Here is a 22,843-nt window from a genome sequence, read left to right as displayed (position 1 = left end):
AAACCTGGAGTTTCTCCCAGCACACGAGCTGTATGTATCCTGCAGGAGCTGCTGCTGTTGGCTGTTCCCAAAGTGCTGGTGGATGAGCAGTGCTGCTGCTGAAGCCTTTGGGGTGGGGCAGAGGGGATGGCTGGAGAGCAGGGCTGCTTGGAATCCCCAAATACAGTTGTCTTTTTCGTAACTGAAGGATCAGACCCATTTTATTTCTGCTGTCAGCAGAGTTTACTTGTGCACTCTCCACTGACAGGGAAATGCTTGCCCCTATTTTTACATGCCCTATTTTATAATGGGCATATTTTCTAAATTTAAATCATTATGTTGAGGGGAGTGACAAATAAAATCCCAACTGTCTCCTGTTTTTACCAAAAGATTATTTAAATTACTTTGCTCTGTAGTGTCTTGCAAGATTTGTTTTTGTCACAAGCTGTGGATTTCATGTTCCTAGACCCTCTCTTCCTTGCATCCTGCCTGACATTAGGGCTACAGAGATTCTGCTGGATGTTGACAGGGAAAAAACAGCACCAGAGGCTTCCTTGCAGCAGAGTCTCCACTTACTGTACTGGGCATTAACTTATATCCAGCACATTAGACTTAAAAGCACACAGCCATTAAGTGTAGCACTCCCTTCCCAGGAGGGCAGCAGATGGAGAGAGGATGGGGGAGGGAAGCAGAAAGGAGTATGATCGAGGGACTTGATCTGATGTATTTGTAAGCCAGGAAACTTGCTATTTACCACGTTTACAATTTCTCTGGTATAAGGAATTGAGTGTAGTGACTGCGAGCATGAAGGTCAGCACATTACTCCTAAATGTTTAGCTATTGCATCAGTTTATGGGAAGGAAAAGGTGCTAGTCCAGTATATCTTCCCTCCTGTTCCTTTTATATAGGGAGCACAAAGAAAAAAGTCATTACTTTTTAATTACTCTAGGCTTCTTTGTTTCTTAAAGCACATTCACTTTTGGCCAGCAGTGAACATTAACAACGGGTTATTTGCTTTCCTGTGAATGGTGAAGCAGTAGTTTTAGGGAAAATAATGCTGAGAATTAAAATTTCATGTGATCCAGCATATTTAATAAATAGGAGCCTTGTCCTGTACTTGTAAAATGCAGTGATTAGTGACATCATTATTGCTTCCAGTGGGACAGGACCCGTCACTTAAAAATGCCAGGTTAAGTGGCTCTCTCAATTTTCAGCAATGATTCTTTCAAGGACTTCTTTTCTCTGGTTGTTAGCAATGTACATATAAGATTATGATAATTGGCAGATATTAAGGAAGAGGGAAATTTCATCTTTATGGTGTGTTTATTTTGTAAATTTAAAGTCATCCAGGCATTTACTTTTCCTCTTGGTGGAAAGCAATGAATAAATTAAAACTAAATAAATACACAATTGTACGTTAAAATTATATATAACCCAGGTGTAATCTTTGAATTACTTGAAAGTTTTTATATATAATTGTTTTATTTTGGTTATATCTCTCTTGGCATTAGTGTGATTTTCCATCATCTTGTTTGTTAAACAGGGATGTTTGCAGCTTTGGCAAGAAGGCATGTCTGCAAGAAGAATTAATTTTGTTCTGCTCTCTTTACTATTCTATGCCATGAAAGTTTCCACTTAGGTACCCTGTTTGGGCTTTTAGGGAGAGTTATGATTCATACTGTAACTTGTTAGATGTTTTGGAAGTCATTTTAATTGTACAAAGTTCTTAAAACAGTTTTTCTTCTAGAAATGTATAATGAAACTGCACAGATCAAATGCTGTAATAGGAGTTTCAAACACCCTCTGAGAATTAAAATGCTGATGGCAATCCTAGGGGTGGCATATGATTTTTTCCCCCCCTTTTTTTTTATCTCCACTGTGACCTTTGGTGGTTTTCTGCTCAGCTACTCTGCATGGCTGCTTTCTGAGAGCGCTGCTGCGATAATGGAAGGATCACACACATTGCTCCTCTCAGAACCTGATACATCATCTTGGCAGCAAAACAGAGACCTTTAACTCTTGGAGTTTTCATTTGTTGTTAGTTATCTATCGCCGTGAGCTCTATGCCTGCAAGAAGACAGGTTGGTTTAAAAATGTATGTATGTAGAGTGGAGACTTCATTTTCTTAGAGTGAGAGCAGAAAGGAAATCCCTGGTTTCAAGGAATTGAAATGGTCTGTATTCAGGGGGATTTTGTTTTGTGTTCTGGCTCATTCATTTTAGATATCATTATTACAGAGCATATTTTCCTGGAAAGAATCCTTGCACCCAGTCTAGATTGTCAAGAGAAATATTAATTGGAGTTGATAATTAATTTTGGATCACCTGGTTTCCTTGATAGTCAGTTGATACCATCATTTCATACTGTGGTGTGCCACTATTTTCAGTGAGTGTTCCCTTCAGAGGCTTTTAAAGGTGTCATTCTACATCTTTAAAAGGAGAAAGACCTCTTGGGTCTTATTCAGTGAAGAGTTAAAAAGTATAAACTGAAACACACCAGAGAGCCAGGAAGTTGGTAGTTTTATTAATTAGTTCAAATTAAATGGAGGCCTATGGAAGATTCAGAATAAGACATGGCAGTATTCTGTAAATTTCTGTAAAAATTTCTGTAAAATTTTCTTGTAAAAAAAAAAAAAGTCTGTAAAGAGACAGTGCCATTCCTTTGGTTCCAGACACTCACACAATAAAATGCAGGGGGAATGTATACTGGAGGTGACCAATACAGAATAAATGGAAGTTGAGAAATGTATAAATAATCTCAAATATCCAGAAAACCCAGAGATGTTTGCCTGAGGTGTAGTTCTAAGCACACCTTGCACCTGCAGCAATATTTACTTTGTTAACAATTTTGCTGCCTGCATATGTGTTTAAAGACATTCCTGCTGTAGGATGCATGAAGCTCAGCAGTGTAATATATATCACAGTATTGCTGTGCTGGCACTGTTGGAATTTGTCCTTTGTGTTTGTATATGTTTTATTATTTTCCTAACAAAAAGGTATTTTAGATTTTGAACTTCCAGACTTATGCTTTGTAGTTGTTTGCACAGGAGCATGGCCATGCTGACCAAGAGGTTGTTTATCGGAATTAAAGCACAATTCTTTCTGGTGTTTTGGACCTTTTTGGATTTTAGTTTTTTTTTTAAGGCACCAAACAGCTGTCAGTGGGGTAGAATTTCTGTTTGTTTAGTGTGTTATTAGATAAAGAACTCTAAACGAAAAATGCTCTGCATTCATACAGCATGGACAGTGCTGACAGGTATGTTCACAGAATTTATGGATTCTTTTTTCCTCTCTCTATTTTCCAAACAGAAAAAGACAGGAAATTAAGAGTGTAAATGTTGATGCTTTGATGGTATAACTTAAGTATATTAGGTATCAGCTACATGGGGAGCTGCTGGAGTGGCCACCCTTCTGGTTTTAGCACCCTCCCAAAAGCTGTTACCCTGCAGAAGAAACAGGTGAATGGAACATGAAAAAGTTTTCTGAACTGCCTTAGTTTGCACTTAGTTTACTTGAATACTTTGACCTGAAGCAGTGATAATGAAGAACTGTGGTGTATGGGTGGCTATATCTGGGGGAAGTATGGAAGAGAGAAAAATCTGGGCTGTCCTTATTGAATTTGTTGCCAGCTGTGGGTCAGTACCCTGGCTCAAAGTAGGCAATGACACTTGTGGGCAGCTCTGCTCCGGGGACTCTCAAAGGGACATCAGGTAGCATTTAAACAAGTGTTCTTAAATGTTTATGCAGCTTTTGCAGTTGTTTTTGGTGCAGTGCTGTAGAAGGGTTGTGTCACTGCAGATGTGGTGACCCGTGTTCTGTGAGCTTTACAGGGTTAAGGTCTGTTCTCTGGGAGCTTTGTGTGTTTCCCCCTTGCCAGCTTTTAGTAGCTGTACCACAGCATGTTCTAGCTGTAGGAGTTGTGACTACTGTGTTAGTTGCAACTTGAGATTTTGGTGGTGTTGGTTCAATGGCTCTTGCAGATCTCTTTTAAAAACAGGTGGGTGTAGTATTAGAACAGTGACTACTCATAGTCAAAGCCTTTTGCTATTTGCCTGACTTTTGCTGCTGCCTGTGTTTTTGAAATCCATTGCACAGCTAGACTTGTATTTTCTCTGAGGAGCCTTATGACTGTAGTTTGGATGTGCCTTCTGCCATGTGTGATACAGCTGCCAATTGACCTGGCAGCTCAAATCAAGTTAGGAGGTCAACTGTACAAAGGAAAAAGCAACCATATTCATTAACCCCCATGTATCTTTTGGTACTTAGTAAAGGTGGTACGGGTAATTACAGAAAAGACTTGAAGCTAAATTGAGGCATTTTAGTAGGTATTTCCCCCACTGTGAGAATCTGACTATGCAGTGGCACGGGGGGACACCAGTCCACATGTGTAATTTAAATAGGTCTGGATTTTGCATCATAAATATGCACCGGATGCAGGGGAGAAAACGAGCACATTCTCTCAGGATGCTGTTAGGGCCAAGCAGAATCTCATTAGGGACAACTTCAAAGATCAGTTCCTCATGTCCATAAAAACAAGTGTAAATTATCTTCTGTGAGCCTGCTGTTAGCAGTTGCACTGTTACATTATGCATGTAGCCTAGACTGCACATGGTATCAGCAAACTGCACTAGGTTTCATTAGGGTTTCATTTTTATGCAAGGCATGGCAACTTTGCTGTTTTTTGTTGTAGTTTTGGCTAATACAGTATTTGACTTAAAATTTCATGTTATATTAGCTGTTGGTAGTGACACAGTGTCTGGAAAGGACTTTTAAGGTTCTCCAGTGCTTGTGGTTTTGTATAGGAATGGCATGCGGACAATTCCCTGCATTGACAGCTTTACTTGCTTTCTCATTCTCCTGCTTCCTGCTCCTAGTGAGAAGGTGGCTGATCCCAACTCCCTTGGAATGAAACGTGAAGGAGCTTTCAGTGATGCTGCTCTGCAGCATGTGACTTAAATGCTTACTAAAATGATAAAGAGAGTGGAACTTCAATAATGTGTGCTTTCACTGGGCCATGTGCCCCATCATATACATTTGACAGACCAGTTTGTAATTGTTGCTGGGGAAATGTTTTGAATCAGTGAAATGCAGTGTCTGTGCATGGAAATTTTGTGACAAGTTTCTATGGGATCAAGATTTTTGAGATTGCCTTCATTGTCCTTGCAGAAACAGTAGGATGCCATGGAATATTCTCCTGAACTGAACTATATTGCTAAAAAAGGGTAACATATATTTTAAAATTTTTCTTTTCCTGTGATATTTTTGCCTTTTTTATGGCTTAATCACTGATGAAAGCATTCACTTGCACACCTGGTCAAGGCTCACCACTGCCTTCAGATGTGATGTTAAACTCCTGAATGGGTCAGCAATCTGACTTGCACAGTGGTTTCACAAAGAACTGCAACTTGGGGCTGCTTTAGGCTGCTCAAACTAACTTCTCTTGTAACATCCAGTGTGGCTTGAGAGCTGCTTCCAGCCACTGCTTGTTGAATTCATAATGCCAAGGAGGGTGTGAAGCAATGGTTTTATGAGAGCTATTTTGGCCTGCTTGTTTGGGGGCAGTGGTACTGCTAGCTGGAATAGCCCTTGCTCCTTTGCAGTGCTGCTCTGTTTGCCCACGTGTCTGCATTGTACGTGTAACATAATGGGGAATTCAGAAAAATCCCTGGAGTATGGTGCCCTGTTCAGCTCTCCAGCCCTGCTCACCATCTGTCCCTGTACAGTTGTACTGGCACAACAGCCTGCAGCAGCAACCAGGGACAGTGAGAGGCACTGGGAGCTGCAGAGGTTGGTGCTGCTGCTGAAAGGTGAGGCTATTGATCTGTGTCCCTGCACAGATTAGTGACGGCCCTGTGTTAAATGTGTGGCTGAGAGCAGTTTGTTTACCAAGGTACTCCATGAGATAAAGCCACGAAATGGCTGGTTTGTGTGCCTTGTGGTGTCAGATGGTTTAGAGTTCACTGTGTCACTGTGTAGGTGAACTGCAAAGGTCAAATGAGCCCACATGAGAGTTGTGTGTAATTTCCAAAAGAGGCATAAAGAATTTCCCAACATTGTTCAAGGTTACCAGAATAATCTGAGACAATTTCTACATCCCGAAGGGCCTTGAGTGCACCTGTGGGGATCAGTAGGAATCTGGCTTTCTGCAGGGCCAGAGTAGTGCTTTGAAGTGTGAAGAGTGCTGGGCTGCCAGCTGCCCACTGGTGTTGGCACAGCAGTGATGATGCAAGGCACAGGTTGGTGCAGGGATGCAGAAGTACCACCCTGTTTTGAACCATAGGACAGTGTCTGGAGAAGCCCAGAAGGGCTGTGTATGCCTCAAACACCCCTAGGCAGATGGCTGTGGAGCCAACCAAGGATTGTTGGTAATAACATACTGTGAGAAGGACCAGGATGTGGCTGGAGAAGGGGCCAATGTGGAGGTGGGCAGCACTTTTCTGGGACAAATGTCCTTGTTCGAGTTCCTGGAGATAGGCACAACACAGCACAGTGCAAACACAGGCATGAGACTGAGAATGGGCATGGACTCCAGGGGGGAAGCAAGGCCACCAAACACCCCCAAACTTCTCCAACCTATTTCCAGAAAGGTGTGGAAGAACAGACTGTGCATGAGAAGTGTTTGCATAGAAAGTGGAAAACTTCTCCCCAGGATGGAGAAATCCATATCAGTCTATAATCTATATAAATCTATAGTCTATATAATCTAAAAGAAGGTCCCCCCAACAACACCCAGGGCAAATGTTTGTTCTGCATGTGTGCTGCAGGACCCTGGACTGCAGCTGGATCGATGTTGGAGCCAGGACTGGTCACTCCCTCTGTCCTTCCCTCCTCCCTTCCTCCTGTTGCTTCTCCCTCTCTCCCACCTTCCCCACTCCACTCTCCCCTTTATTCAAAACCCACTGCCATGTGCTTATATACAAGCAGGTCAGGCACCAGCTTACTAACTTCCATGCCAAGTGTGGAATTACCAATAAACCTTTCTATGACTTTTGTTGTTCCTTTCAGCCACAAGCAGCTGCAAGTCTTGGGTGCTCCCTTTTCCTCAAGGATGGGGCCCCACAGTGTCTCTGGAGTTTCCCCATACTGAGGCCTTGGTGGAGCTGTGGGCATGGTCCCACTGCAGGTGGAATGAATGGATAGGATAGGATGTTTTCCATCCTTGAAAACCCTAAATCCCTGTTTAGAACTTCTACACGTGGCTCCCTGGAAAAATGGGCAGTTAATCTGAATAAAAGCCAAATGTGTACTTCAGTGTAGTTTGCTAGTGTACTTCTAATGTTAATCACGTACAGATCTGCCGAAGGATGACACAGCCTGGGATGGTAAAAGCTGATATTCTTGATAGGAAGCAGCCTGATAGAAAAAAAGTATGGAGGCAAAAGGCTTTCTACTTCCTAGGTTTAAGTTTTTTGTTTTGTTTCATATATGTCAGGTTTTTTACTGTTATAAAAGCATCAAAAACCTTATTTTCTTTAACTAGCATCAATTTCTAGAGCAGAGCTGTCTGAATTTTAATGGAATTAAAAAATACCAAGTTCTTTGCTGTGGAAAACTTCCTGCCACTTTGGTTGTGTTTTAAAATCTCATGAGCTAAAAAGCCTCCTTTAATTTTGGCTTTTTTTAACAGAAAAGAATTTGACTGAGCTTTCTTTTTTTTTCTTCCCAGTGATTAAAAAACAAAGGAATCAAAACATCCCCATGGTGTATATTTTTTTCTACATGTGTCTATGTACGTATAGCTGGTGGTTACCTGATGCCCCTGTTTGCATGCAGTGAGAGCTTTGCTGTTTTTGGAAGTCTGCTTCCTATTTACATTCTCTTGACTTGGATTTTAAAGCCTTGAAACCCCCAGCATGGTTTGCTATCTTGCTGAGGAGTGATCAGTTTCATCAGAAGTTCAAGACTGTGTTGGGAGGAAGTCTTCATTTAACATCATTGTTTAGGTCTGGCTCGTTGTCTGCCCCTAGCAGACAGTGTTTGAACAGGCGATAAGATAAGAAGTGGCAGTGATAGCCATGCTGCAGGGTTACTGGAAGGGCATGAAACAGCCTGGCCATGGGACTTTAGAGGTCTGATTCTTGGTTATAATGGGTGATTGAAATGTTCTTCTCATGGGGTTGGCAGTTAATGTGGCATTCATGTCAGCCTGTCCCTCAGGAAAAAATGAAGTGGTTGTAGGAAAACAAAGAAAAAGCAGAGTCTGTAAAACTGGGCAGAGCATAATTTGGTTTTTTTGTGTGTAGCACGGTCACTTGGTGCTTTTACTGTTAAGGAAACTACATGAGACAGTGTAAGGATACAGTTTTGTTCGAGGAAGATGTAAAAGAAATGAAGTAACAAAAAAGTGTGGATGGATAGGACTGAGATGCTGTGACTGAAAGGTGCGAAGGTTGTGAGATACAGCCCCTTAGCACAATTAAGAAACTGCAGCCAGGGCTCTGATTATCTCACTATATTTAAGATATTTGCTTTTCTGTTTTCTTTCTTCATTCATTTAGTTTGCTTTTAATTTGCCTGTTTAGAAGTCTGTTGCCTGTCCAAGCTTAATACCATCTAACAGGAGTCATCTGGAAATCGAACATGCAATGCAAGATCAAACTGTGTCTGCAAACAGAGGAAACTCTCATTAGACCAAGGAGGTTCTTATTTTTGCCTTTATAGGAAGAAAACCACCCCACTTAACACTTAGGAAAATGGCTATGTTGGTCCAATATACAGGTTCTGCAGAAAGGAGCAGCCCCCTGCCTTTATTCCTGCCATGTCCCAGTACTCCTGTGGCTTCATTTGTGCTCATACTCAGCTGCCCATCTGGTGAGCTGAATCCACTCGTGGAGGGACCGTGCAGCTTCCAGGACTCATCCAAGTCAGCAGCCACACCTTGAGAAGGGGCAGGTGGAGCACAGAACAGAGATCTAGGCCTAGGTGTGCATGGCTGTCATGTGAATATTCCTTTCTGGGCTGTGATATGCCTGAAGTCTTGGCTCCCAGCACTGGCTCAAGGCAGTGGTGAGAGCAGCTGCTCTTTGAATGGGATTGGGAGCGGGTCTGACTGAGCTCATGTCTGCTAATGGTGGGTGGGAGGATGTGAGCAGCCACTTCTGTAGGCTCCAGATATAGGTTCTGGGTTAGTGGGAGAGGAAGAAGGAATAGTGGTCTTTGCCAGATGTGGGAATGGACTGGATGGTAAAGGCAATCACCTTGATAGGCTTCCTGGTACAAGATGTTATCTCCCATGAGTCAGAGCTTTGTGGGACACTCACAAAGAGAGAATCACATGCTCAGAATGATCAGGGAAAATCCAGGACACAACAGGTCTTCATGGTTAACACTTCCGTCTGTTTTGCTTAGCGGTGTGAAAAATGACAGCACAGTTCACGAGTCAGCAGCACTTCCCATTCTTCCTTCAAACCATAAAAGTGGCAGTACATTGTATTAGCCTCAGAGTGCAGCTCTGACATCTGTTAAACTGGTGGCAGGCCGTATGTACTGTCCCAGGGCTGAATTCCCTTCGTACCACACTGCACTTCTCCCTCCACACACGAGCATGTTCCCATCACGCTCGGCCTGGAATTGCATTTTTGCCATCAGGCTGGGAACTGAAAAAGTGAGTGGCACATGCCACAAGTCAGGCACCTTGTTAAATTCCTACGGGGACAGATTCCCTTCAGATAGTTGGCTTGCCTGAGCTGAGCACAGCAAGGCAAACCCCTGCTCACTGATGTCTTGGGGCTGCGTACACCTGGCAGGTTGCGTCAAACTGGGACATGGTTCAAAGGCAAGTCTGTAATTCAGGCTATTCTCTGGGCATGGTTACTAAGCAAAGGTCAAGGGCAGAGCAGCTTACGGGATCATGTTTGGTGGGGGTGTGTGTGCTCACAGAGCAGCTTATAAGGACAGCTATCGTGACACGGTGAATGTCAGTGATCTAAGTGAAGTGATTTTGCTGTTTTGCAAAAAATATGCACCCGTGCTTGTTAATCTGAGGTGTATTTGCTGCTCTCTTGGTGACACGCTGTAAAGGGTATGCAGCTATCAAGTCATGGTAACAGCGAAGTATTACTTCGGTGAGAAATGGTCTTTGGGGAGATCGTGATGTTTCAGACAAGAAAATGTCATTTGTGTGGGCGAGATGAGCACAGCTTTTTGGAGCTGCATGGTATTCTCTTCATCAATTGAAGGTGATCATTATTTAAAAAATGTATCATGCTATTTGACAAGGAGAGGAATAGATGGGGTTCTTTTTACTGTAGGTAATACCGGTGGAAAAAATTAAATGCTAGAGATGGTTTCTTAGACAAAAGTAGTTGCTGCTGGAAAGCCTCTGAGCATGGCACCATTCCATCTCTACAGCATCACGGAGACAAAGCCATTCGTAAGGAAATGTTTAGACAGTTGATTTTCCAGAAGGTAGATAGACCAGAGCCTTTTAATTCTAGAAAGAGATGGGTTTGCCCTTTAGGAGTATAGTTAGTCTCAAGTCTTCACAGTCTGCAGAAGATGAAGGAGCTCAAGATTTTATAGGCCGGAGTAAACCAGTAGAGTAGAACTAGATGGAATAATGAATTGCAGAAGGGATTTCTGGAACAGACTGCAGTATCTTGCCAGTTTCGCCCTTAAGGGCTGTATTCATTATGAAACAGTCTGTAAGTCTGTTCTTGATTGCCAAAACGTTTGGAGGGAGGAAGGAGGAGAAAGGTTGCAGGAAATTAGTCACTTCAGTCAAAGAACTGAGAATCTTAACTGCTAGTTTTGTATAATATAGGTGACTGTAACAGTATTGATGTGAACGCAGTAGTTTCACTTAGCTCACATTCCTGTCCTATTATGGTCACTGTGAACTTTGACTTTATTGACTTCAGGAAGCACCAGCACAAGCCCTGGTGCTGTGCAACTGGAAATTTCACTGGCAGTGCCAGAATGCAGAAATGTAAAGAAAAATAAAAGCCCAATGGATCCAGATGTAAAGAAAGAAATGGTTAAGACAGCTGTTCCCTGGTTTGAACAGCTGCATGTTTTTTGAAGTGGTTTTTTCTTTTTTGTCTCCTTAAGCAACTTACTGAATTAGCCTGTTTCCTTAAAAGCTACCCTAATAGTGTTATATTTTACAGAATGTTTAGTAATGATTTTTTGCTGCAAACTCATATAAACATTTTTTTCTCTTTTTCATTTGCATTTCCCCATAGCCTTGCAGAGCTGTGGAATTCTGTTGTAGTCTGTCCCTGGAAGGTATCTTTTCCTGCTCCATAATGGATAAAGGGAAAAGAACTGGTGTTTAATTTGCATGCTGAGAAATATTACTGTGGGTGGGTAGGTGGGTGCCATTTTACATGTATTCTTAGTCAAAGCAAAAATGGTTTTGACTGTTAAACAAAAAGCAACACACCCAAGTTAGTATAGCTGAGTGCCCTGATATTCCATCTATTTATGTATTTTGGTTTTGTCAGTTTGTTTTATTGCTAATTTTCTGAAGTTTTTCCTATCAGAACACCTACTAGAAACATTTCATTTTCTTTTCCTTTTAAGTACTTGGAGAAGTATGAAGATGAAAATCAATACTGTGTATCCATACAGGGGATCTGATTCAATATAGTTCCTGCAGTAAAAGGCTGTTCTGCAGCTGTTACTTGAAAATTCCTCTTGGTGTGGACAGTCATATTCTCTAGGAAAAGTGCTTAAGCTAAATCAGAAAACAGGACTGTGCCTAATAAATGGACTCCCTGGGGAGCCATATAGGGAAAGCAACGGTACTTTTTAATTCACACAGCTTGACTTACGTCAGAATAACCTCCTATTCTCAAGCTTCAAGAAACAAGAAGATACATAAAAGCTGAAACACACTCTCATATAAAAAAATGGGTGTGCAGTTTTGGGGTATTTTTTTGGCGGTGTTTTTTATGTTGGTCGGGGGGAAATGGGTTTTTTTTGGCTAGCTTTGTTGTTTGGGGGTTTTTACCTCATGTCAGGGGGGTTCTGAGGTATCTTCTAGCTCACTTATGACAAGTTTGGTGACATTAATCTCTCTGTGTGTACCACAGACTGTGTGAGCTTAAAAGCTGCACGACTCAGTTAATGCCTCACCAGCACCCACCACAACAGAATGCATTTCACCCACCTTGGTTATTCCCATCTAAATGTGAAATGATGGTTTCTATTTGTTCTGTTGCAGATAGGATGTGTTGTGATTTTTGCACATCTAATTGCCCTGGCTGAAGTAATGAAATTCCCTCTTTTGTTTTGGAGCGTAATCAGTGAGATTGCATTTGCATTGCTTATAAAATGAATCACGTAAGTGAAATTACATTGCCCACATCTCATTTCATATCATAAAATGTTATGTGGTGCAGCTTGTTTTCCTCCTTCCTGGGGCTCCTCGTTGTGATGTTCTTTCTCTAAATTTCAAACTGCAGCTATTTGCTTTTTGTATTTGACACAGAAATGACTTTCTGCAGTGAGCTCCTACATCTGTCACGCCAACTAAAATTTTGGTAGCACAACATACGGATTCAGAAGCAGCGAGTTTTTGAAGCTTTCAAGGGCAATATTGAAAACAATATTCTGTTGCATATTAAGTGTTATTCAGTAGGTCTGTACAATTAGCAACAACCTCTGAGTCATAAGTGGCAATACTTTACTACCATTCACATAGTGTATTGAGAGGTTTCAGCTCGTTTGGCTTTGGAATTGACTTGTAGATAACGCTGAAAGCAAAATGATTCTGTTGTTCTTCCCTCTTTTCCCCTGCCTTTGTTACTGCCACAGAGGCAAAAGTAAATGTGTTTTTAAATTGAGTTTTCTAAAAGTATCCCTGAGGTAAATTTCAATCTTGACTATAATTCATTTTTGGATTTATTTGATTTTTGGGGATACATCTTTGGAAATAAACGGTTTAATGCAATAAGAATAATTGCTTACTGCAGAAGCCAGTAACAGTTCTGATAAATATGAATGTCCTAGATACTCCCACTGAGGACTTTTAAGTCATTAATTTTTATTATAGAAGTATAAGCAAAACACAAATGTTCTTAGATAACCTGTAACACTGTGGTTACCCACAAACACTCTGCCTATTAACTACATTATTGATAAAACCTCCTGATCGTATATGCAGCACTGCTTCTTGTAATGCTGTATAAACGTGATGTGTGTCAAATAAATGCCACAGTCAAGTTAATGTGATAGTGCAACTAAAATAGTCAGTGCTCTTTTTTGTCCATGAGGTCTTTTGTATTTTCCATAAGAAGATGGTGGTCCTGAGTTCAGCAGCCTCTGTCATATATAAGTACTCATGAAAAGTGAATGAGAACACCAAATAAAAAGTGAAATATGAAAAAAAAAATAAAAAGGGGAGGAAAGTAAGCAGAATGAATTGTGCATTTCCAAGGAGTATCTCCAGCTGGAGTTAGCCTCCTGCAGCTTTCTGCTAGTGCAGACATGAGATTTTTTTCCTGCCCCACCTGCTACAGCTTTATCTACCAAGCTTTTTCTCACTTGAACTAATGTTTGTATCTTGAAATATTGTGGAATGTATACTATTTGACCTGAGGTTTCCTTGTCATAAGTAATTTAATACTGGAGAGAGAGAAAAGACTGAGAGAGCTATCTGGTAGAACCTTTTTAGCTGGGAATGTATTTGGCGCAGTGTTTTACAAATAAAAGAACCTGCTGTCAGTATCTATGGCATAGTGCACTGCAGCCCTCTCCAATCCAGTCACCAAGGAATTGCAGTGTTTTGTTGATTGAATCCAGTTCTGTCTGGGACTGGATTTCATGTTACACCAGTGTCAGGGAGACACTGTTAGCTGTAATGAAGACAATTGCACTGGAAAGATAAAGGATAGAAAGATTAAAGTGCAAAATTCTCTCCAGCAGAATGTTAAGCCCAAAGTTGTCTTTTACATTTCTGTGTCTCCAGCAAAGTTTCCGTGAAAGGTTGAGAGCATATCATAAGAGGAGAAATTGGTTCCTGGCAGTTGGTTTTTTTTTTCCTGTTTTTGTTTTGTCTGGTTGGGGTTTTTTTTGTTTCCTCCTCCACAACAAAAAAAACTGTAAGAGATAAATGTGTACTTTTCTATACTCCCTGGGTATATAGATTCAGATCTCTCACCAGTCTAGATCTGAGTTCAAGCTGAGCTTAAGACAGCTGGTGTCCAAATTTGTTGCAATGGAATTTCTAGGAGTACACAAACATTAGACCAGTTGCGTGACTATAGAACATAAAAGTTTACCTAATTTCAGTTAACAGTTTTAATGTGGTACTTGGTATTTTGGTCAACCTGGATGCTGAGCAGAGACCTGTATTTTGGTGTTGGTAGAAGGTGGTTAATAATCTCCTCTCTATTCCCATTAGACACTAGGACTTAACTTTAGAAGGAGAGCTAAATGTACCTTCCCTGTAGAAAGCTTCTTAAACCTTAGGAGGTAGACAAATGAAAAGAAACCTTTGACAAGGGCTGAAATAGTTCATATACGTGAGACTGAGTGGTAGAAGGCCTTTTAAGACAGCATGGCTATTGTGAAGGGTTTTATTTAGTAGGAATACAGCCTTAGATGCTCGGATTTTGATGGGAAGCATTTCACGCCTAATACTTTCAAGAAGTTTGTTAGAGCTCAGATGCAGGAGAGAATATTCATCCTAACAGAGACAGATTTTTGTACTGGTTCACATACACAAATTCATTTTGCAGATAACATATGATGTCTGCCAATTTACTTCTTTAAAATAGTATGTCATGCTGCATGACTGCTAGGAAATTTCTTTTTGAGTTATATGTTCCAGTCTGTTTGTTCACCGGTCTCCTACTAACATCAGTGACAATTTCACAGGCATGCTGATGGCATTGTATGCCTTTAGTAACTCAAAAATTGGGAACTGGTGGCGTTTGCCCAGCATGAATTGTTTCTCCTTTGAACAGGCTTTATTTGACTCAGTTCCATCCCCCCTGTGGAAGTCAAACCATCAGGGAGAGCAGCAGAGAGGCTCGTGATTAGCAGTCTGTTTAGGAGAGGGCTAGCCCTTTGCTTGCATGGAGATTGAATTGCATCTCGTCCCTTGGAGAGGCTGATACCTTCAGGTCAGAAAGCAAAATGACTGAGAAGGCTGAGAGGGCAGAGTTTCTCACTTGCACTGTGTACTTAACTTGTGGCTTAAAGAACACTTGTATTTCTTGAGCTGAAAGTCAGTGAAATTTCAAGTAGCCACTATACCTTAGACCAAATATATAATGGGGGGGGAAAATCAGGACCAACCTCAAGCTATTCTCTGCAAACACTCTGGGCTTAATCCTGTGGGTATCTAAACACTGAGTATTTGTTTCTGAAACATGAAGATAGATTTTAGATTTAGTAGCAAATTCTAAAGAAAATGAGTTCTCAAAATTTTGTGCACCTTCAGGTCCAGTCTCTTTATTACCTAAGAGTTATTGTCTATTTACTGAATTTATCATCTCCAAGAAAATGTAATGAATTATGCTTATGAATTCTGTACATTTTATGACATTCTAGATTTGATTCTTAATATAAACGGGCATCAGAAATGGAATGCATGCTGCAATACATGCTTATACAGTTCTGTTTTGACAGAACCTTGTGACCTTGGTCCCTCTGATCAGAATTGTCCTAATTTCCGAGGAAGATGGCATGTCAAGTTAGAACAAAACCAATTAAATGTAGTCTGGCCTGGAGATCTGCTTCTGTTTGTTTTGGGGCACAGTTTTTCCCATTACATTTTGAAAAAACTGGTTTACTCGTGAAACAAGGGCTAAAGCCTTCTCTGTGGTTTCCTTCCTAGAAATAAATGCAGCCCATTTTATGATTCCTGCATTTGAAATGATTGGAGGGATACCACACGTTAATTTAGCCTCACTCATGCTACGATAGCAAAATATTTATTTTTCAAACCTCATTGTCCTTAAATTAAAATTGGATCTAATCTTGGGATGCCAGATTGTACTTTCTGAGTATATTTAATGAGTCAGTGTTTGTTAAACTTATAGTAGGGAAATAAAAATCTTTCAGTGTAGAGAGCTTATTGACTTACCCTCCTAGTAGGTGCAGTTTTGTCAGCAAGTAAATTCTGTCAGGGTGGGAGGAAGACAGAATTTATATCAGTCCCACAACAACAGCAACGAAAGAATGGGGGAAAAGTGCTTCTTAATGAATTTTAATTGGAACCATACCAGCATAAGAATGGCAGTTTATTATTTTATTTAAAGGAAACTTTTGTCTGGGCGTTAGAGTGATGCTGGTACTGATACTTTTTTGCAGTTCTGTTTTGCTTCTCTAACCTTTGGAAAGCCACTGATAACTAAATTTAGAAGGTATTTTGTTGACTAAAAAGAAATTTTTTCTGCAAAGGGATGATTAATAGGATTTTCAAAAGTGCTCAAGCAATTTCATTTCTGAATTCACATTAATATCAAAGGCAGAGGTGATGTACTTCAGAAAAGACCAGCTGACTATTTGCCCCTCAAAGAACACCATGGAAAATCCGGATTTTAGCCCTTTCTGGTTTTATTGCTGACCAGAATCTGGGATTAACAGAGTTTGGACTCTTAATTAGTTAAGGTTTAAATCAGGCTGAGAAGATGTATTATTATAAATTCCTTATAAAGGAGAGTTTCCTTAAATTTGCCCAGATGATGACAGTGGGTAATATAGGTTTTTTCTGTTTAATCTCATAAATCTCACTGGAAGTAAAACAGTTCCAGAACCTGTAATAAAAAGATCCATCATTTCCCTGCAGCTATAATTGTTGGAAGCGTTCGCAGTAAGCTGCTGAGCGCTGCATTGAATCCTCCTGTGGGTTTGTAAATGTAATTTATTTTTTTTCCACATTGCACCAAGACACAATTAATGCCATTTCTGTAATAAATATCAGACCTCTGTTTTACAGTTTCCAGAACCCTCTGAGGCTTTGGTGGGTGACACATGTGCATGGAGGTTTCCAGAAGAGGTGGGGCTTTCTAGCAGATTTGGGGTAGTCTGTTCTTAAATACGTGTGCTTGTACAAATAAAATCTACCAGTGAGGGTGTTGAAAGGTATTTGCATCCCTTTGTCTTTAGTCAGAGGAGAAACCAGATGTTGTCTTGGTGTTTGACCATACTGGAAGATGGAGTCAAGTTAACAAAAGCATTAATATGTATAATTTAAACAATTAATGGCTGACAGTGGCCAACTAAAGCAATACTATATTTTGGCATTAATTTTCTTTATTGAGAGGAAATAAGTATTTGGCTTTATGTCTTCAGTATGTGTTGTATTACAAAATCAGCTCTGTGTGTAAGGGCATGTAAATGTTTTTCTGACTGGGGAACTTTAATGAGACTACATTTATGTTAATGTTTCTAAGATTTTTAAATTAAGCTATTGATTTTTTTTTTTTTCAAAATGTAGACACATTTACAGATAGATTTTTGAATAGTCCTACTAATCCGTGGCATTAAAAACTTGTTCTAGAATTATGAAGTTGTCCTAATAGTCCTGAGGTTTGGGGGTTCTTTTTGTTTTGTTTTGTTTTGGGCTTTTGCTTGGTTTTATTTGTTCGGTTTTATTTGTTCGGTTTTTGTTTGGTTTTATTTGGTTTTTGTTTGTTTTTTTGTTGTTGTTTGTTTGTTTTTAAATAAGAACAATTATACATGTTTCACTTTCATTCAATTTCTTGCATGATGCCGGGCATGCAGGTGTATTTCATGCTTTTTTTCTTCAGCTGAGGGACTTATTGACAAAATTTGACAAAATTAATTAAGCCACAGGTTTCACATGATCACCCTGTTCCAGGACTTGAGACTGGCTCTGAGGGTAACAAATATCACAGTACAACAAAGTGTGAGATTTGGATACAGAAACAAATACATTAAGCACTGTTAACAAGCAGTTTTCACGGAAAATCCCATTCTTTTCTCCTGAATTTTACATGCCAGAGGGAGCATGTGTAGAGACAGACGTATGAATTCAAAGAAAAAAACCCTGAAGATAGAGAAAATATATTGCTTTTGTTTTCTCATGTAAAAAAAAATTGTCTTTCATTGCCTTAGCTGAGGAGGGGGAACTAACAGCACTTAGGAGCAAGCTTCTTTTAAAAGAGTTTTTGCAGAAAATGTTTGTATTTTAATTTAAAAAAATATACCAAGTTAATTGGCTCTTTGAAGAAGCATTTGGTTTGCAAATTTTGACAATAGAAGTAGCAAGAAGAGTATGAAATTTTACAAGAGGAAGCTACACTGTAAATAAACACAACAGTGACTGTTCACAGGAAGTATGAGTAGGTTAATTTTAAAACCAATTATCTAGATATGTTTTAAATATGGAGAAGTTACTAGATAGGATGTCTCCAAGTAACTCCCAAAACAGAGTAAGTGCAACAGCACACATGGATTTTATGTGGCACACAGACTTGAAGTCTGTGCTCAAATGGATGTATAATGAATACTAATTTAGATGTCATAAAAAATAAACCCACAAATTCAGTCACAGATATACCCAGTGGAGTAATTATTGAGATGAAAAGCCAGCATATGATGTGACACAGCCTAGGAAGGACATGGGCCCGTATGTCATGGGACTATGCATGCATCTGGAGAGCCCAGCAAGAGTAAAATTACGTGGTTTTCTGTGCTGCCTGCTGACTTGTTCACCTGTAGCAGTGCCAGCAGAACCAGCTTGCAGAGGGGTGGGCTGTAAGCAGGAGTGCTGCTGATCTGAGCTGTAGGGAGTGGCGCTGGAGGAGGGATTTTCAGCATCTGTAAATGTTTTGTCCAGTGTAGGTGCTGCATTCATCTGAGTGATTTATTCCATGTTAGGAACTGGAAATTTTTCCTGGCTTAATGCTTAAGATTTTTATTCCATCTCCATGGATGAATTGGTTTCTTGGGAATCTCTCTCTAAGAGGGGATTTGGAGTCTGCATATCTCAAAACCCGAGAGAGCAGGGCAGTGAACAGGCTGTGGGGTTTGGCTCTCCAAGCACAGGCTTTCCCAGGCATTGGCTAACCCAGCCCAAGACCTTTCTTTTCAGCATTTGAACTCACCCATGCAGAATTATCCTTTACAATCAAAACTTACTCCTTTGAGAAAAATGCTGCTGGTATATTTTCTAAGTTTTTTTGAAGCAGGGTTCCTCCCAGTGTAGCTGTGCCTGCAGCTGTGCCTGTAGGAGGGCTGCACTGCCCTGCCTGTCCCAGAGGAGCTTTCGAGCGCTGCTGATTTATAAGACATCATTATGAGTAACTGGTGTAGGCTTGGGCTGAAATACACAGTTAACATGCCTGTTCCATAGCATGACATCCTAAATCAAGTCCTTTGCCTCTGTGGCCCAAGGTGCTCCTCTTCTGTGAGTTTCTGAATTCAGCCCCCAGTACTTTGCTGTTCAAACCCTTTCATTCTTGCTTATTTAACCTCTTTCTTGTAAAGCTGTGGTGAAATTTGCAGTGTGATGGGTGAGGACAGGGTAGAGCCCCAGGATGGAGCAGTCCCTGGAGCAGCACAGCTGGCAGGGTGAGGGGCACCACTCACTCCTCACTTACCACTGCCTTGGCAGTGCTGCAGTAACTGGATTTGCTTACTGGGACTGCAGAGTGAGACCTGAGCAAGCCAAATCAGAGCCTGGATAATGTCATTTCATGCAGCTGCAGCAGTGTGTGAGGAACTGTAAATCTGAGGTTTGTACCTGAGGGACTCTTACTCTAAATGAGAACCACTGGTGGTAAGGGCAGTTTAGTAAAGCCAAGTATTTATCTGATAAACAAGGTTCTTGGAGAAGTGTATGAAGGTTACATTGTCCCTTCTGATTCCTGAACCCCTGTCATAAATGCATTAAATGTGACAGATCTTACATTACTGTCATGATCTCAGAAAGCAGCCATTGCTCAACTGCCTTGTGGGATTTTGTTCTGGCTCTTACATAAACTTTTGAAAAAACAGCCAAATGCCTGATTTTCTTAGGTGCAACATATCTTACGTTGTTTTCTATTTCCTGATTACTGTATTAATCCTAATGTATGAACATCTAAATTATTCTGAAATAGCAGTTACTGCATCTTTCCATGAGCATGCTGTTCCAAATGCAGTAGTCAAATAATCTGTGAAGTGTTTTAGTCTGCCAGATCACAAAGACTGAAAAAAGTAAACTGTTGGTGGTGATGGAGAATGTCAAAGTTAGCTGAATGCACTGTGTTTGGAGTAAGGGTAAAGAATAAGTTGAATTTCTTAGGTACATGCTCTGATTCAGCAGAATGGTGGTAGACTGGGCTGAAATAATTCTTTTATCTGCTGTTGAACCACAAAGAGGGTCAGATGCATAACTATCAGAGAGCTTTTAGAAATGCCAGTGTGTAATCCCCGGCTGCTGGTTTGTGAGGTGGTGAGAGCACAGGAAGAAGGGGTGATGTTCACAGCCCAGAGCCTGCTGGGGATCTGGGAAGCTGTGAAAGGGCAATGCTTTGCCTTCAGAGGCCAATCCTCTCGGGATGCAGTGGGAAAGAAGACTCTCATATTGCTGTTTGCTGTGCTCTAGCTGTGGATGAAAAGAAAACTTGAGCCTTTAGGTCTGGCAATAACACCACTTTTATTAAGTTTCTATTGAAGGACTATTTTGAGTAAGATAAATTGATGGACTGAACACAATAACCTTCAGTATCTCACTTTCAAATACTTAGTAGGCAAGCACTGCTGAATAAGAGAAGAAAGCTAAGTCGTAGAAAAAAGGTTACTTGGCAACATCATAGTGTTTGTAAAGAAGAGAAAGAAGGGTCAGGGACTTAATGAATTTTGATTATAGAATTGTCTGTAAGTAAGGCATTGCATGAATAGAGAAATCCTAAACCAGATTTCGGTGTCATACTCTAATAGGGATTGCCTCAAGCAGAACAGGGTTTGTTTGACTGCAAACGGCAGAGAATAGCAAAAACGTGGCTGCTGTGTACAAACAAAATTGGACTCCCTGGGGCAGGCAGTGCTGGTCATAGCTCAGGCAGAGAGGATCTGAGCAAGGTATGTGGTGGTGATGAAAGCTGGTGTTCATTTTTTGTATTGTCTGGAGTAAACACAGCAGGAAGTGGAGAAATGTGGATTTGGAGACCCTCATATTTTGGGAAGGAAGACACCCTGGAGAAAAGCACTGTGGCCTCTGATTGCAGTTCTGCCCAGCTTGCTGGTGCAATTTCAGTGGATAAATTATTTTTTGTCTCTGGAACAATTAATAATAACCTTATTAATTTCAGACCCTTGCTGAGAAGAAAAATCCATTGATTATTGGAGTTCAGATTTTTGTCGTGGGTTTCTGCAGTGGTAGCCAGTTGCATGGCCCAGATAACTGTACCTAGTGCTTTGGGTGGAATAGGAGGTATAACACACCAAACCCCAAAAATAATTATCTCCCAAACTGTCTCTTCCCATCCAGCCCAGCTGGCAGTAGAATCTGTTTTTAAAGTAAGCATCATCTTGTAGAGCCTGAATTTTGAAAATTAATTCAGTGGCCCATGGCAATCAGGTATGGTACTATTATGGTAATTACAGCTTGATTGGAAAGATTTAATTAAGGTACCTAGGAAAGTGCAGTCTAACAAATATCTCCCCCCCGGTGCTTCCCCCACTAATATTTTAGCTGTTAACAAATATAGTAAAGAATTAATATAATAAATAAAGACTAGCAAATTAAAATTAAATTCTAACTCAGTAAAATGTTGTTAGGAAGTGCACTCACAGGGACATTTTCCCACTGGAGACCAGAACATATCCATATGGAATTTGATTTCTGGAACCACTCCAAAACTCCCCAGTGCAGGGAACTGATTTGCATGCTGGGGGACACTTCTGGTCTTTCTCACCTATGTAGGGAGCTGAAGTTCAAGGCACTGGTAGACATTTTCACACAGTTAATAGTAAAAACTAAATGCTAATTAAGTTTACAGTTCAGTAAACTAAAGTAATACTTCAAAAGTCTGTATTTTCTTAAGGTTTGTGCCATATTTTCTATTATAGATCATTCATCTCACTATAACTGTGGGGATTTAGGACAAACAAATTCACAGTGATGTGTACTAGTTTTTCTTTTCAGTGTGGAGAGCAAAATGAATAAAACCTGTTTAATTTTTATTTTCAGGAACTGATTTTTGAATGCCTGTTGTGCCAGTTTGTCCAAATAAGTCTTAGAATAGCATTATTCTGGATGCTTTAAAGTAGTTAGAGCTTGGTTTCACTAGGCTGATAGTTTGAGATGTAAGTGGACTATTATTCTGACATAACTCCTAAATACCTCAAAATTTCTAGCTGAAGCTAAGCTCTAACCATGATCAAAGTGGCACATCAATGGAATGAGTTGAAGTTTTGTGGAATTGGGATGGGATTTTCTGTGGCACTAATCCAGATGCTGTGCTATTCAAGTGTTGAGCAAATCAAATTATGGTAACTCTGCAGAGAAATAATTGCTATTCCAAAGCAGGCCTTTTGTATTTAAGTTATTCTGTTACAAATTAGGGCTCTAACCACTAAGTATGCATAAAGCATTTTTCCTACCTATTATTTTTCTCTATTCTGCTTAAGTAAATAAAAATATCACCAAAAACAGATGACCAGAATTCTATGATGACATATGGTTGGTAAGGCCAAATTACCAAATACAGCTTGCAAATAACCAATTGAACTAAATTTTTAACATTGTTGGCTATGGAAAAGAAATGTTTTATATGTGGTTGCTTAGTGTTATAGCACATCAGTTCCTGACTTTATAGATTCTGGGAGGATGAGCTCAGAATTTTATGTGAGTTTAGGAGTTGTCACTAGATTCAGCTCTGCAGTTTCCAGTCTTCATCAAAGCACTCCTGAACGTACCTAATTGTGTATAAACAAATCCTCTGTGCTGGAATCTGTAG

The 22,843-nt window shown here is 40.3% G+C and overlaps 1 protein-coding gene across 3 annotated transcripts in view; it reads left to right on the top strand.

Annotated features, from left to right (window-relative positions):
* Positions 1–22,843, top strand: part of MPPED2 (metallophosphoesterase domain containing 2) — a 104,037-nt gene that overhangs the window by 14,051 nt on the left and 67,143 nt on the right. The gene's annotated exons all lie outside the window — the stretch shown is intronic.

Source organism: Lichenostomus cassidix, chromosome 5, assembly GCF_008360975.1.
Source record: "Lichenostomus cassidix isolate B80296 chromosome 5, HeHo_3.0, whole genome shotgun sequence".
Classification (NCBI taxonomy): Eukaryota; Metazoa; Chordata; class Aves; order Passeriformes; family Meliphagidae; genus Lichenostomus; species Lichenostomus cassidix.
Note: the sequence above shows the minus strand (reverse complement) of the source record. Positions and strands in the feature narration are given on the sequence as shown.